The following is a 16,832-nucleotide window of genomic DNA, read 5'->3' on the forward strand; positions in this document are numbered from 1 at the left end:
AAATATTGCTTTGCCACGAAACAATTTGGTATTAACAGATATTGATGTTTAGTGACCTGTAAACATTCAAAGATTTTTTAATCAATTAATTTGTTCATTAATTATTATTTATGAAATGCGATATCCAATTTACGAATTGTAGCATAAAATAACAATAACTGCTTGAAATAGTGAAATGATTACATGTCCTATCACAATTTATTAAAAATAAATTTTTATCTACTATTCTGAGATCGTATAAACGATCTCAGCTAATAATTTACAAATTAGAATATTAAAATTCGGAATGCATTATCATCTTTTCTGCGAACATATTCGTTTTCTTAAGAAAAAGCTTCGGGAAAGGAATAATTTGAAAGAACAGATGAATGAATTTTATAAAATTCTTCATCACTTCCTCCTGCATTTCTATGCATTTTCTTGTAGAAGAGACTAATACGTTGTCTTCTCATACTGCATCGGAGAGCATACTTGAATAAAATTTGCATTTTCATAGATTCATAGATTTATATCTACTTCAAGACTAAAATCTCAAACAAATTACTATTAAGCAAAACATTTAAATCCATAAATCGTCTAAGAAAGAATTTCCTGAAGCTCGCACATTTTATAAGCATATTTTAAGATGTACCTTATTGTTATTATATGTGTATATTAGCAGCTACGCTGCCAGCCTTCGTCTGGCTTTTAAATGTACCGGGAAAATGCCTGAAGGGAACACCAAACGTTAAATTTAAAAAACTGCGCAGAATTTTATTCTGCAGAACAAACTTCATTAAAAAAGAACACAAATTTTTAAAAAATGTATTACATATAATGAAATAAGCAATATCCCTTAATACAAATATTAATAATCCTAATAAATAAATTAACCAACTTCCCGCTGCCTTCTTTCAACAAACGTCCAGTATCCAAAGAAACATTAAATTTAAAATCTGCACAGAATTATCGCCCTCATTTTTCCAAGAAGCAACAGTGCTGATTTAATATTCAGCAGTCCAGTATATAATCGAATGAAAACCTGTTGCCCAAACCGCATTTCTAAAAGAATGAAACTATTCAAAAATGATGCGATAAAATCGAAAAAATAAAATAAATACAAATCAGATTCGAATTTTGAAAAAAATCGCTTCGAGGTGCACTGGCTCTTTTCTAGATGCACGTATATACCAAATTTCGTAGCCCTGGGTCTGTTTGCTTACGCGCAGCACGAACGAAAGACACACAGACTCTTTCTTTTATTATATGTAGAGATTACATGTTTATTATGTGTTTATTTATTTACTTATTTATGTCTATATACAGGATTCTCAAAACGTCGTTGCCAAACTTAACATGCTGGTCAGTGATACCATGACAAACAAATTTGCTTAGGAACTTGTGTCCGAAATTGAGAAAGGCGACCGCTAGAAGGCAGAGTTGGAAAGCGTAAAGGGAAAGAAAGAAAGGATGTCGAAAGAGGTGTTACTACGACTTTTATTAAGGAACATAGTTAAATCACAGAAAATGTTCAAAATTCCTTCCATTTACCACAATGTATGATTTAGAACATCGGCACATGGTTTCACGCATCCATTCAAAATAGGTAGGTGTGTCACGGACGCGAGCCGCCGCTTCCAAGATCCTGGAGACGAGATCCATGTCCGATGTTACGGTCGTCTCGTACACCACGGATTTCATGTATCCCCATAGGTAGAAATCCAGGGAAGTCAGGTCGGGGGATCTCGGTGGTCATGCGACTGCTCCACCTCTACCAATCCAGCGATCAGGATATGTCTATGGAGGTATTCCCGCACATTGCTGCTAAAATGTGCAGGCGCTCTATCATGCTGAAACCAGATGTTTCGGCGTGTAGTTGCTGAAATGTCAGCCATGAGATCCGGCAGCACTCTTTCCACAAAATGTCTCACAAACTGTCCGTAAAGAACTAAGTTAGTAAACAAGTTCATCCTCCTCCTGCAACGTCCTCGCCTGAAATGGTCACATTTCCCCCTCTCCTAAAAGCCTGCTAACATTGCCCTCTAGCGTTCGCATTTTCGGACACAAGTTACTATATAAATCTTACTTGTCGTGGTATGACAGACCAGCATGTTAAGTTTGGCAACGACTTTTGAGACACCCTGTACATACTTTATTATTATCATTACATGTAAAGAACTATAGTATTTGAGTGCTTGGATGTCTTCAAAAGAAAAAAAAAGTTAAATAAACATGCTTTATATCTAAACCTAATTATTCTTATTATTTCAATACTTCTTATAACTAAAATTCCTGAACTTAGGACCATTTAGAATTCATAATTTTTAAAACGGATACATATTTCTAATTGTATCATTTAGTCAAAATATTTGTAAAACTGTAGTATAAAAATCAAACTTCTTGTTTTCACATTATTTACATGATAAGAATTTAATCGCAACTCGAATTTCCATAAGTATGTTGGCGGATTTTAAGGGAATTTCTGAGACTGTTACACTGATTGCTTTTCAGTTGTTCTGCTCTGAAATGCAAACCAGAACTTTATAACTGAAACAATTCCTCAACACCACCGGTCACATGACATTCGCAAGCAACTGAACAATGTTCATGTGTCTTTCCTGAATATGTTTGGTTAGGTTTGATAGATAATAGCAAAGCACACTAGGACTATCTGGCTAAGGGTAGGGATGCCTTCGTGGAGGACTTTCTAAGGTAAACTGACTGCTATGCACGTTACACATAGGGAAAATTACGGAAACGCCCATGCAACCAAACCATTCGCCTCAGGTCGGAACTACCAGTGTTTAGCTATTTTACCGCTCGTGGGCTTCTTTCGTGAATATGACAGCACGCACTGCGTTCACGTAATGTGAATGTAAAGTAACTTTATGTTAGAGCAAGTTTGCTAGATTTCTGGAATACAACAAAACTTCTTTAAATTCGACATCAGTTGTCTGCCCGTTTTTCCAATAGAGTCGATATTGAATAATTCTTTCCTAAATTAAAGAAACATACTACACGACAAGAGACAATGCATTAAGAAAGGAAACCTACATGATTACAATAAAATAATTTATTTTGAAAATGAAGAATCTGTGAGTATGTGAGTTCGTTCCACTGCGGAAATATGGAGACACCTAGAGCCTAAAGACTTTTATGAACACATACAGTCTCCCGAATATATACAATCTCGAAGCCTAAATTCTGAATTTCGGACTAAGATTTATGAAATCAATGCATATGTTATTTCCGAACGCACGTTATAATAATAAAGCATAATTGTGCATAGGGTGTTAGTACATAATTGTACATAGAGTAAATAAACGAGGTTTCAGCACTCAAACATGGACCTTATAAGAAATAGACTAATCCAATTGCGTTTTCTCCCTTGTCTGGCGCGTTCCCGGTTGTCACACATCCGGAGGAGTAGGGACGATTTCCAGAAATTAGCAATGGTTGGCTATTGCAGCGCGTACAATTGTCACGAAAAAGCTGGGGGTAGTGCCTCATTTCACAAGTAAGAATTTTTAAATATTTTTATTTTTGACACTGAGATTGCTTTTTAAATACTTAGCATGTTTTTCAAGCATAATTAACGTTCTAAATAATTATAAAGCTGTTGCATGCTTTCAGGCTTGTATATATTTTTAGCTTTTCCTATGATGTAAGCGAATTTGTAACTTCTTCTTTTAGAAAATATTTTAAATCTGAACTAACAGAAAAATTCAACCAAGTAATTTTCTATTACAATTACTAAAACTATAACTAATACTAAACTATAGCTAAATACTAAAATGCCTAAAAATGCATTTTTGAAAGTTTTTCTTTAAAATTTACAATTTTTTGCTGCTTTTTTAAATTATAGGTAAATTTTAATTCCTAGCATTATAACTAATCAAAAATAAGAACATTTAAGAACGAAAAGTATACATCTTATATAGCTGTTTTTGTTGTGAAAAGCTTAGCTTATAAAGTAAAATGTAATATCTGTTTCTCAGCTTTAGTTTCAGCAGAACCATATGATGGTTTGCTAGGTTTCAAATATTATAAATCTGGATGTAAAGGTTTGACTTCTCCTTCCAGTGACGTCCGAATGATCTGCAAAAATGCAGAAATAATTTTTAGGCAGACTGAAAAGGAGTTTAAATTGAATAAAAAAAATATTATAAATTTCATGACTCTATAAAAGTCTTAAAAAGCGTAGGAACACATATATCTCCTTCTCTTCAAGACCATATTTATGATGATGAGCCAGATAAAAAGCACCTGATTAAATTAATTAAAGCAGTGATATTTCAATATTTAAAAATCAAAATGCATCATGCAGTTGCATGTTACAATGAATCTAAACAGAGAGAAAATATTCGAAGCAGATTTACTAAATTAATTTTATTTAAGCATCAATAAACCATATTATCTGTTTTTCATTCTCTCTCTCTCTCTAAATATATATATATATAGGTGTGTGTATTTACATTAATAGATAAATAGATATAATCTTGTTTCCACAAATATTTGAAATAAAAGGTGAAGTAAGCGAATTTTTCAATGCAACAAATATCCTAAATTGTTTACTTTCATAGATATGTATTTATGGATGTATAGTCATTCTGCTTAAAGTATTTACAGGTATATAAAATTACAAGGTTACTTTAGGCGCATTAATAAAAATTTAAGATTGGACATATAATATCTTGTATTTTATAGTAATTATTTTTTTAAATTTATTTCTAGTTCCGCATAAGATTTTTTTATTTACTGCGAATTTTTTTTAAATTTTTAATTACACTCAGAAAAGTTTATGCTCCGAATTTTATGAGTTATTAATATTGTCATAAATGATCATCTTTTAATACCATAATAATTTTAAAAACAGAAAAAATAAATAAAACAATCCTTGGTTTCTATAAACATTTGAAATGATAAATATTTGCTACTACTGCCTGAAAATGTTCATAAAATTTAAAAAAATTACCAAATCTTGTTTAATTTTACCTTATTTGTTTCATAGCATCATGTACTATCAATCTTACTTAATTTTACTTTATTTGTAGGCAAAAGTAAATTCATAAATTTTTTGTTTAGAGTTTTTACCGTTTTATCAAAGTAATGATGTTTAGACAAGAATTACGCTTATGCTCAAAATGCAGTAAAAAACATACTCAAAATGCACTAAAAACTGGTTTCATGAGATATATAAAACTTATTAGCAAAAACTGTGATTTTTACTATCTCATCATTTGTACAACGTATCACATTTAATAATTAAAAAGAGTTATGTGATACAAACGCCATATGTTTCAATGTTACGATAAACTAAATCGTCCCTACTTTCTCTTCCCGACATGTGTGTGACGCACGCCCCGCCCACTGGGTTAGTCTATTTTTTATAAGCTCCATGCACTCAAATCGATGACATCACTTAACGTGTGGAAGAAGTAGGAGTGAATCACAAAGGAAATACAGAATAGGTGCTTTTGACTGTGAGTAATTGACATCACGGAATAGCAAAACTTGTAGTAAGGTATTTTCTCCCTCCATTCTGCATGCCTTCGTGGTGTAATGGCTAGCACACTCAGCGCGTATACGAGAGGTCCAGGTTCGAGTCCCGGCGAGGGCATTCCACATTTTTCACGTCTCTCAGCATCAAAAATCTTACTGTTTCTGCAACCTTGGTTATTATAACTCTACTATAAGCTTACTACTATCGTTATGATGTAGGCGTATTATATGACCTCGCCCCGGAGAAATTAAAATTTTCAAATTTTAAAAGACCTATTTAGATTTTTAATGAGTAAAACCAAAGATTATTTAATTATAAAGATTTTTTATTCATTTGCGATGACGCTAGCGTTAATTTAGATACGATATTTTACTTTTCAGTCCGAAAAAGCATTTTATTATTTAACAGTTTAATACAAAGAGTGAAATACATATCAGTTTAATTCTTTCCTTCAGATCTCTTCAACAATAGCTATATTATTTTTGGTTATTTTATTCTAATTTTAGCACATGCTGGAAGTACTGATGTTAGTTAAACTATCAAATGTTTTTTATATTCAACAATTCGATTATAAAATCCAAAATAGTCTATAGGCATCATTATATATATTATTTCAATAGAAAAATTCTTTTTGTCTCTCTACTTTTGCTACGAAATCTGGCGAATCCTCAAAGAATATAGAAAAAGATCGAGAAGGGATGCGAGAAGGATGTAAGACAGAATGATGGACTAAGCGTAATAGTAAAATATTTTCATACAAATTATCTGCACGGGTCCAGCTAGTTTATTAAAACACCTTTCACGTAATACTAAAATGCTGGTGTAGCCTAAAGGAAGAAATAGCAGTGCTAATGCTCGTGTAACGACGATGGTTCTAAAAATGGCAGTTTTAAGAATTAAGTAATGTAATATTTATTTAGTAATATACCAGTTATTTATACTACTTCGTATTTAATAGATGTTACTTTGGAAACGTTAACCTAAGTCTTCGGCAGTGAAATTTTTGCAAAAATGATAGTATATTTAACATATTTATGTAATTTTGCAAAAAAAAATTATAGCCTTTTAAAGACAGCTTTAGCTTCCTGACTGTCTACAGTGGCTTTCATTTCATCGTAACTCTACTTTATTTTAGCTCAAAAAGGACTATTTAGTCTCGAAATGGGTTTTTGCTTTGGTTCATTATAAACGGCGTACACCTTTTCAAATTTATTGTCACCAAATATTATCGCCATGTATTATTTTTAAAGGAATTTGATAATTAAGAATCTGAATGTGTGCATGTATTCTCCTCGCATTCTAAAAAAACGATGGTACCTGGAGCCATCCAAATTTGAACAACGTAGTCCTTCATTCGAATTTCCGAACCTGGAAGCCAGAATTTCGAATTTGTTTTATTATTTATTTTATACTTTGTAAAACTTTAAAGAGTTTTCGATTCACAAACTCAACGATTTGAAAGTGAGTAGTGGCAACTCTGTTCGAAATAAAGCATTTTCTCCAGCGCTCGAGACTGTTGGCATTCGGGAAAATGCAAAATATTAATCTTTCAGTTTTCATTAATAAACTCGAATCTATGAAAGCAATGTGTTGCCGCGGCCAGAGATAAAAGACTTTTATCTTCCAAGCGCTAGTGTGTTGCCATTCAATAAACCCGAAGATACTTTCAAATTCAATCTGGCAATTTATTGAGGAGTAAACTAAACGATTTAAAAGCAATAAACACAGTTCTTAAGAATATTTTTTCTGCTTTTTAATGTGATTGATTTACATAAACATGTATCAAAACCATGAGATGTCTAATTAGAAATAGTCAATATTTTTATGAAATTACACCAGCTGGGCAAATCTTTATATACTTTTTCTTTTTTATGATAACTGTCTCAGGCGGCTGGCGCACGAGGGGCTAGTTTTAAAGAAATAATATAGCGAATATAGAAATATATATGCCAACCTCTAACACTTTATCGGGAAATCTAAAGATAGCATGTTTTAAAATATTTTGTGATTTTGCTGTTGAATTGAATGTTTGTGGCGTAAATGAGAACATAATATTAATAAAAGAATCTGATGCGGACACCACATGACTTCCTTGTACGAAATATTAAATTATACGCATTTTTGTTGTATTTCATTTAAACTTATTTCCTCAAATTTCATTACAGATAGATTTCTCATTCAAATAATTCAGTTCTCACTTCGCGGTAAGGCAAAAATGTGTAAAACCTCAAAATATCTTCATTGAAAATTGAAAAATATAAGAAAAATAAAACACCAAATAGAGTTAAAACAATTAAGAAACAATTTTTATAATTCAATTTAGAGTTTCTACGCAAAAACAAGCAATTCGGCTAGCAGGCAACAAGGCAGATTTTTCGGTGCGCAAAACTGAAAGTTTGCTTTTGGTCCCCCTCGACAAAAAGACACTGAAGAAGCAGAAACTGACTTAATTCACTATTCTGCTAAGTTTCAAATGCAAACAAATATGCCTGCAATAGTAAACAAAAATTAGGATTATCCGCACTTAAACTATTTTAATTTTTTTCAGAATTCTGCAAATATTGCATGCAGATTAACTAAAGACATAAAAACCTTAACCAGATGATAAGAATAACATAATTCAATCATTTTAAAGCAAAAAATGCACATTTTACCAACATATAAGAATAAAAAAAAACTGAGCTCACAAAGCCGAGTTACAGGAAGTGTATGTGTGTATATATATATATATATATTCCTTTACTTCGTACAAGGAAGTAAAAAGCAAAAGAAAAACGTTTTGTAAATCATTTTACTAAAAAAATCGAACATCGATATGTTGAACTCAGAAAAGACTTAAAATCATAGAAAATTATATTCCGACACTTAGCACTGCATTGAGAATCGTAAACATATGTTGCTATTAAAAATTATGTGATTTTTCTGTTGAACTGTATGTGGCGTAAGGGCGAGGAGAACGATTCTTAATTCTAAAACTGTAATTTTTTTAATGAATTAGCAAAAGTGAGTATAAAAGCAGATTGGCAGACTGCGAGCCCAATGAGAGCGTAAAAAACCTTAGCAAACTCTTTAGGGCAACCATTGAAATCTAAGACCTTTCAGATAATTTTATTTTTTATTTTGCTTTATTTTTATCCACAGATGTTTGAGGAATATGCAAAATACTTTCTTTATAAATAAAAATAAAATTGTTGTTTTTCGAATATTGGTTGTTCTGCAACCAGTGCGTAGATCTGTAAACATTTCTGAATGTTACACCTATCTTTCACTATCTGCAACGAATGAGAGGAGGTTACTTAGAACTTCAAAATTCAACATTCTCTTTTATAGAAGTATAATATTCAAGTTTGAAAAGTTTGAAAATTGATTTGATTCAAAGTTTGAAAGTTTGATTCAAAGTTTGAAAGTTTGATTCAAAGTTTGAAAAATTATTTAAGAAGAGCCTGCGTTAACAAGAATTCATTGATTTCCGATTCCACTGCTTTATTATGGTTATCATCAAATAATAAAGCAAATAATAAATAATAATTATCAAATAATAATTATTATTATTATTTGCTTGCGCTGCAGAAAATTGTGCCATGATGACCTGAAATTGTACCACGACTGATTATTAGATACAAAGATAGCATGTTTATTTTTTAATAAAATATCTCATTAATTTTAAATGTAGCACATCTAATTTGTATAATACATAATACATATAGTTGATTTAATTTTGATAAATATTTTTACCTATAGCGAAATTAATAAAAGATATTCTTAACACCTATAGATATAGCAATATTCATAAATATTACTATAGCTACGTTAACACCATAGAATATATTCGATATTGAATGATTACAGAATGATAGTTATAATGGAATTATATATATATATATATTATAGAATGATACATTATAGAATGATAGTTATATTACAGAATGATAGTTCGCTAACTAGTATATTGCAACTTTAAATTTTATTTATTTAATTCAGAATTTATTAAGACCCACGAGGTAGAAAATGAGAACGTGTCATAAATAGTGACTATTTATTTGGAATTATTTTAGACCATTTAATTTATTCTGAATGTTAATTTGTTCATTAATTTCACATTTTAGTAATGTTTACTAAGTTATCTAATTTCTCAGTAGATATAAATTCCACGCCCTCTGGCAAGCGTGAATTAGTCAAATTCGGCCTTAAAAACCATTTCCGCAATAGTTGCGCCTCTTTCTCTAGTAACACTGTATTTTGTATTTCTCCCACCTCGTTTGGACCAGAGAACATTAGCCAAATGTCTGTTCCGTTCACGTGTTCCGCTGAACCCTGAACTCTCTGCAAAACAAGTTCTTGAAAAAATATACCCCATGCATTACTTCATTCTGCTTTTAATATGCAAATGCCACAGTTGAGGAGGCACAAAAAAGCATTCTTGTAGGCTACTCTGTTTCTTCTGGCTCTTACGTGACTCGACAGCTTATTTATTAAAAAGGTGTTGCCGTTCTCCGTGAAAGTAATATATTCCTTTCGACGAAATATTCAAAAATTTCAAAGGAATTTATGATAAAATGGAATGTAAGAAATATTCTTTTACTTGACTAAGAAGGGATACCCTTTCTTTATCATTTTGCTTCTAAAATATTCCTCAGTGAAATTTTAGCAAAATTTATGGATCCTTTACGTTATGCATCATGAGCATATCAATCCAAGAGTTGCCAAGAGAAATAGAAAGCGTTTATCTTCCACGAATCTCACGTATAATCAGTTTTCAGAATCTTGTCATTCTGTGAAACGTAAAACCTTGTCTGAGAGATTCAAAAGCAATAAACGCATTTCTTAATAGTTTAAATCTTAATTTTTTAATAATATTATAACATATATATATATATATATATATAATAAAATATTGTATTTACTGTAAGATGTTTTTAACACCATATATAGTGCGATTCAGAAATCCCACAAGTCTAATTTACATTAACAATGAAAAATATCTGCAAGTATTGCAATTAGGGATATATGTTTGACCTTCGGTAAAGCATTCATATGAGGGCGGATAACCAAAGAACGGAGGATTTGGGAAGAAAAAGCAGTCAGTGAGTCATGAATCTCATGTAAAAACAGATGTTTGCTTTGTTTTCTTTGTTCGAAGTTGAAAGACCTCTGTAGCAACCAAAAACGGATAGCGCTATAGGGAATTCGCGAAATTTTCCGAGGCTCCAGTATCCATAACTCATCAGCTTATGTGAATGGTTAAAAATGCATGAAACTTTAATCATAATTGTAAGATTCATGCAGGGGAAAAAAATAAACTCATTGGAAGAAAAATATTTAATGCCTCCCCCAAAAAAAACTAGTGGTAAACCCATCGTCTTAACACAGTCGTCATTAAATCATCGCTAATTCATTACTGTTGAATCTAATTAGTTACTGTATAGCCTATAAGCAGGGAATTTTCATGTCCCAACAGCCCGAAGTTTTCTAAAAGGTGTTAACTTTGATGATAAATCGGTAACCACATCTGTGGCTATTAAAGTAAAGACATCCACATGGGCGTCCCGCCATTTTTATGAAGGCTGGATTCGTCATGACATAAGCTGAACGTTAAGGTGCTGTAAAAATTTTATGTTGTCTGTAAAAATTTATGTTGTAAAAACTGTGTTTATGTTGCAACCCCCTTGTGTCTTGACAAACAACGGGCAATTTGCACAAAAAAGATGCCAACACCTTTTCGCAAATTGATCGCACCACTACAATTAGCCCTTCCTCCCCTGATAGCAACATTATACAGAACCATGAGAGATCTCTAAGTAGCACTTTGAATAAAATAGTGAGACCCATACATCGTTTTGGGGATTTGTGGATTGAAAAAATGGTGATCATTTCCAGAATCTTCTAAAGAAAGATACTTGTTAGAAATTTCGTGATTCAATCATTAATATTGCACACTTGAAACAAAATAAGCCAGCGGTGGGATTGGTGGTTAAAAATGGGATTTTTCTAGAGAGAGAGATTTTGACTTAAGAGATTTTGAATCACACTAAATAACTTGGAGTAGAATAATTGGTCGAATCGTCGAATAATATCATAACATAATTTTTATCATATTTCTGTAAAATGACTAATAAGGGAAGATAAGGAGTTACTGTTTACGCACAAAAATTAAAAAATAATACAAGCCATATACAGAGAGTGATCATAAGGAAGATAATTCTATTTTAGATCATTAGAGGAAAAAAAAGGTATATAAAACAAAAATTCAAGAAAACCTGTATATCATTAGAAACAAAATTCTAAAAAGAAAAAAAATTGGACGAAGATGACAGCACCAAACAGCAGATAGCAAAAATTCAAAACTAATGACATTCTAAAAACTGAGGAATTATATTTTCATTTTAATTTCAAACTCTTAATCTACGTTAGTAACAATCTTAATTAATATCTTAGTAAAGTTCCTTATTATGTGAGACTATTAAAACGTTTTCCATTCTGTTGAAAATTTTGTCAGGGAATAAGCGTATTTAGAAAATTAAAATTTCTTGTTTCTTCCTGCTTTAGATTTTCAATAATTTAAAAGCCAAAACTTATCATCACTCTAAATGCTTATTCCAAGATTCAGTTGCAGTTTGTTGCAAGTACTGAAAATTAAAAGACTACCATAACAATGAATGATGTTTTATGCAATGTATTTATTGATGATAAAAAAAGACTGATAGAAAAATGTGTGAAAAAAAATATTATCTTTTTTAAAACTTAACTAATTAGAATTAACTTTAAAAAAATGTCATTGCCTTTTAGCTAATTTAATACCTCCTTTATATAATATAAATACACAGTACTTTTCCAGTACTGGTTTATTTGTATAAGGATAAATAATATTGTATAACAAAATTTATAAATGTAGAAAATACGGAAAAACTGAATTTCGATTCAAAGAATTCACAAATAATGTTAAAATAATAAAATCCTGTCGTTTTGTGTTGTTTCTCGACTTATCACATTCTCAGGGTTGTAAAATGCAATTTAAGGCTGTTTCAAGCTACCGGATTGAGAATCTGAGTTAAATAAACGTAACTGACTCTAATCTCTTAATTCCTTCCAATAAAATAATAATGTTATCAGATTAATGAGTTTCAATGAAAGATCAAAAGAACTTTCCTTGCCGACAACTTTGATCTGATGAATGTGTTTTACGAATTTCTCGGGAGAAAAAATATCTTTTAGCTTTCCAAAACAAATCTTAGTTCTAAAACTGTCTTTAAAAATTACTATTTAGACTTGATGTCAAGTTCAAAACTTCGTTTGCATTTTACAAACAGATTATAAATTTTCTGCATGCATAATTACAAGGATGAAATTTCAGTTGTATTATCCCATCACTCATATTACATTAGTATTTAATGCTAATGTAATATATGTGACGCTATTTAAAACTAGAGTCTCAACGCATCTGCTATTTAAAACTAGAGTCAAAGTAGGAGTCAAACAGTCGAATACAGGTGGGAAAAAATTAAGGATCTGAAAGAATTCAAATTTAATACTTTTAGGCCAGAGTTTTGCAGTTCTGAATTATCTGGAATTTTTTTTTAATTTTGAAAAGAGTCCCAATTTCCAGCTAACTACTGAGAAATATATATATATGTATGTATGTAAAGCGATTTAGTTTTAAATTTCTCACGTTTTATCACAGCAAATAAAAAATTTAAATAATGAATTAAATAAATAAGCAAACTGTTTTAAGATATATTTATCGATATAAAGATTAGGCAAAGCTATTACAGTCAGAAATTCGCGATCTTGTTCAATGATAGCAAAACCTTCATTTTCCCTTTGGACAGGCTGTTAATCGGCGGGGATAACCACGTCCTAATTCGAATACAAAACCAGTACGTCATAGTGACGTCACTACGCGATATTCCGGTAAACGAAGAAATGAAGAAAAAACAAATTTAAAAAGGAAAAGTTCTATGACTTACCCACCGCTTCCATGATGGCCTTACGATGAAGATGACTGTAATGTCGACATCGATGTAAGCGGTCGAAAACGAAACAAAACTTCGGAATCGTCAAGCAGCACAAGGACGTCCGCTTCGTAACTCGTAAACCACTCACACACGCACAGTACACTTTGCTTGCTCTCTTGCGAAATTAACATGCGGAAGGATTCGTTATTCACTGAAGAGAGTGAGACATTCGGAATCTAATCTCGCCGGCTAGCAGACGAATTTTCCGATTGCTGTCGCTTCCTTTTTCGAACGAAGCATATGATTGCGGGCTGCTGCTTCGTTCTCTTTCAGTCGAAGGGAAAAAGAGGCGAGTTCTTTTCTGTAGGATATTCGCGACTCTTGTGAAGAGAGTAGAACGGGTCCACTTTGCAGCTTGGCTTGGCTGGTTGCTTGCTAGCAAAGCGAAGACGACCTATATTTCTTTTCCACGCTGCTGCCGTCACACTGCTTCATAACAAACGCACATGTACTCACATACAGAGGTTTGTCCACAAATCCTGATTACTTGTACTTTTTTCATTATTATTTTTTTGCTTATTAGCTATGTATTTTTTTCTGTTTTTCTTTCTTTTTTCCCTACAGCTTTCGCCCAGCGGGTCATCGCTTGTATCTCATTTCTTTTCTTGCGTCATATGAAAGTGACAGTGGTTTTTCGTAGCCCACAGTGAAAAAATAATTTTTTTATCAGCTTAAATATATTAAATGACACGCCCTGACCATACTTAATGGCTTTATTTTTGCACCTGCTCTATATTACTAGGAATATTAGGCCGACTTTGATTATAAGTTATGATCTCAAGACACAATTTTGAGTTAATTTTGAGCTTTTTTATTTATCACGAAATAAAGTTTGGCGGTCCCTGTGCACTAAATAAACATCTACGAAAGCCGCCCTTAAATAACCAAGTATAAGAAATAATACGCTTATCTACAGGAATCTATCTTTATAGCCTTTCTCTACGACATGTTTATTTTCTGAGGTAAGAAGGACTATAATTGTTGCTTGCTGTGTACTGTATATGTATTTCATTCTGCAGTGTAGAAAAACTCATTTTGAATCTAATTTAATTGACCGATAACGGTCAGCTATTTTGGCTGGAAATAAGTAGTAGATATTCATTCTTAGTAGTAGATAACATTTAGCTGGTGAGTCCGAAAAACAATAAAGATGATAGTAATCTAGAGAGGATTTTAGAAATTGGAGACTTGCCGTTATTTATAAAATACTGTAAGTTTTTTTTTTAATTTCATAATTTTTGCTCGCTGATTTCTTTCGGGGGTATACACCCATGCTTTTAAGTTGCAGTAGTAATAATTTTTACTATGCGTTCTTGTAACTTCTTTAGAATATTCGTTTAACAAGTTTGAAAATGATAATTCTAATAAAACTATCAATTAAACACTCTTATTTTCTAACTGTCGACTCCTCTTATTTTCCTTACGTGATTCACAGGAAAGTTAAATATATAAAAGGCAAAGTTTTTAATCTACTTAATACAAAATCTATTAAAAACTAAAGTTACTTGCGAATGTGACGCAACTAATTTTTTAATGAAAAAAAAAATTAAAACAAGCCTGACTATATATAACTCAAAACTCCCGAAAAGCGTCCTGTTTGGAACAGCCCCACTACAGAATAAATGGAAATCTGCAAGGTATTTTTAACTCGCAGTCTAATTATTATGAAGGCTACATTTCTCCTTTTCAATTACAATTTAACTTTTCTAAGCTGTAAAATAAATGTAACATAAAAAGTTAAGAAGAAATATCTAGAAATAAAATACAGTCATTACATCTGTTTTGTTATATAAACTAAACTAAATTGTTATTTAAACCGTGTTATAAATTAAATAATGTTATGAAAGTAAATCATGTTATTACGCTGATTAACACTTCGAACGTTACAGGTTTTGCCCTGAAATTTTAAAGATCCTCAAAACGTCATGAATAAATGGTATTTCCTTGATTATAATTAAAAAAACGACTCTCTCACTTTGTACCTTGATTCCTTTTCTTCCAAAATGCAGCCAACCTTTAATCGAATGCGTTAAGACCTGGCGGAAATTTTCACGTGTGGTGAATACAAAAGCAGCCCTTCTATCCGGAATTTTAAGTCCATAACGCTGAGAATTCATTTCAAAACCATAAACATAGAGTTAAAAAATGCGATAAAAATAAAGTACTTATCTCACAGATAATTAAACTTAGTACATACTTAATGCAAGATTACACCTATGCATCATTTACAATGTAAATTAATTGGAATATTTTCATTTAAATGTTGATAGGCAGGGGACCCAGTCGCCAAATCTGGTGGTTCCATGCCTTTTATAGTCTGTTATTTTAAAATGTATTATTTAGGACTTCAAAGTTGTTTTCCCCGCCTGATTTACCCGTAGCCATGGGAAACAACAGCTGTGGAAAAAAGTGACTAGCTTTTAAATTTTTCCCACTCTTCATTTCCGTTAGTGAGTTTCGTTTCATGAAAAGCACAAGAATGAAGACTTGCTTAAAATGTCTCATATGACGTGCGGGAAATAAATGCTGTGCAGTGATGATGTCATGAGTTACGACTGCAAATTGGTGGAGGGCTGACAGTTGCATTAAAATGCCTGTTTTAAAGTAACAGTCAGTAGTTCGGGAGCCACTTATACAGACCAGTAGGCACTTTAATTGTGGATCCGGAAGCTTGAAAAATGCGCTGTGCTGTCTCCGAAATTCGAACTCCGGACCTTCCGATGATAGCCGGACGTTTCAAGTTTCAATACGAAAGAAGCGGTAAGAGGCAAAGGAAACCTTACAAAATGATTGAAAAATAAGTGCCTTTTACTAAAGGAATAGATTTTAATAATTATAAACTTCAAAACAGATCTCTAACTATATTAAAAGTTGATGTCGGCAAAATATCGGCCTTTTAGATTTGCAAGTTTCTTCCTTCCTCTTTCTTTTGTTTTATTAATCAGGCAAAAGTTACTATTATATTAAATATAAAATATTAGTTACTGTTACTTTTTATAAATCCAACAAAATTCCTCTCTGAAAATAAATTCTCTCTTGAAACAAGAGAATTAGAGAATCAGAATTTCTATCACTTCTATATTTGCTAAAACTTAACATTTATTATTTTGAGAAACTATAGAATTCTTTCATCCAACAGTTTTTTCGAGTTCACTATGTTTTCGACTTCTCAGCACTTTTTCATGTCAAGAAAGATGCTTTAACAAATATCTGTTCTATTTCATTGAGGACAACCTCCTTTATTCTGTCTCTCGTAAAAGTTACTACTATGTAGTGCCTGGTTCTTATAAGCTTAACCTGAAATGTAAGTAGCGCCCTCTATGTAAATCAGAAAATTT

At 31.7% G+C, this 16,832-nt stretch overlaps 1 protein-coding gene across 1 annotated transcript in view; it reads right to left on the minus strand.

Annotated features, from left to right (window-relative positions):
* LOC118192424 (dual oxidase maturation factor 1-like) overlaps window positions 1-13,869 on the minus strand; it is a 293,294-nt gene extending 279,425 nt beyond the window's left edge. The window contains exon 1 of the mRNA XM_085818777.1: window positions 13,447-13,869. The gene's annotated coding sequence lies outside the window, so the exon portion shown is untranslated. The remainder of the gene's footprint in view (window positions 1-13,446) is intronic.
* Window positions 13,870-16,832: the final 2,963 nt, after the last annotated feature.

This window comes from Stegodyphus dumicola, chromosome 6, assembly GCF_044657685.1.
Source record: "Stegodyphus dumicola isolate Sdum_Otavi_A_Nest chromosome 6, ASM4465768v1".
In the NCBI taxonomy this organism is placed as follows: domain Eukaryota; kingdom Metazoa; phylum Arthropoda; class Arachnida; order Araneae; family Eresidae; genus Stegodyphus; species Stegodyphus dumicola.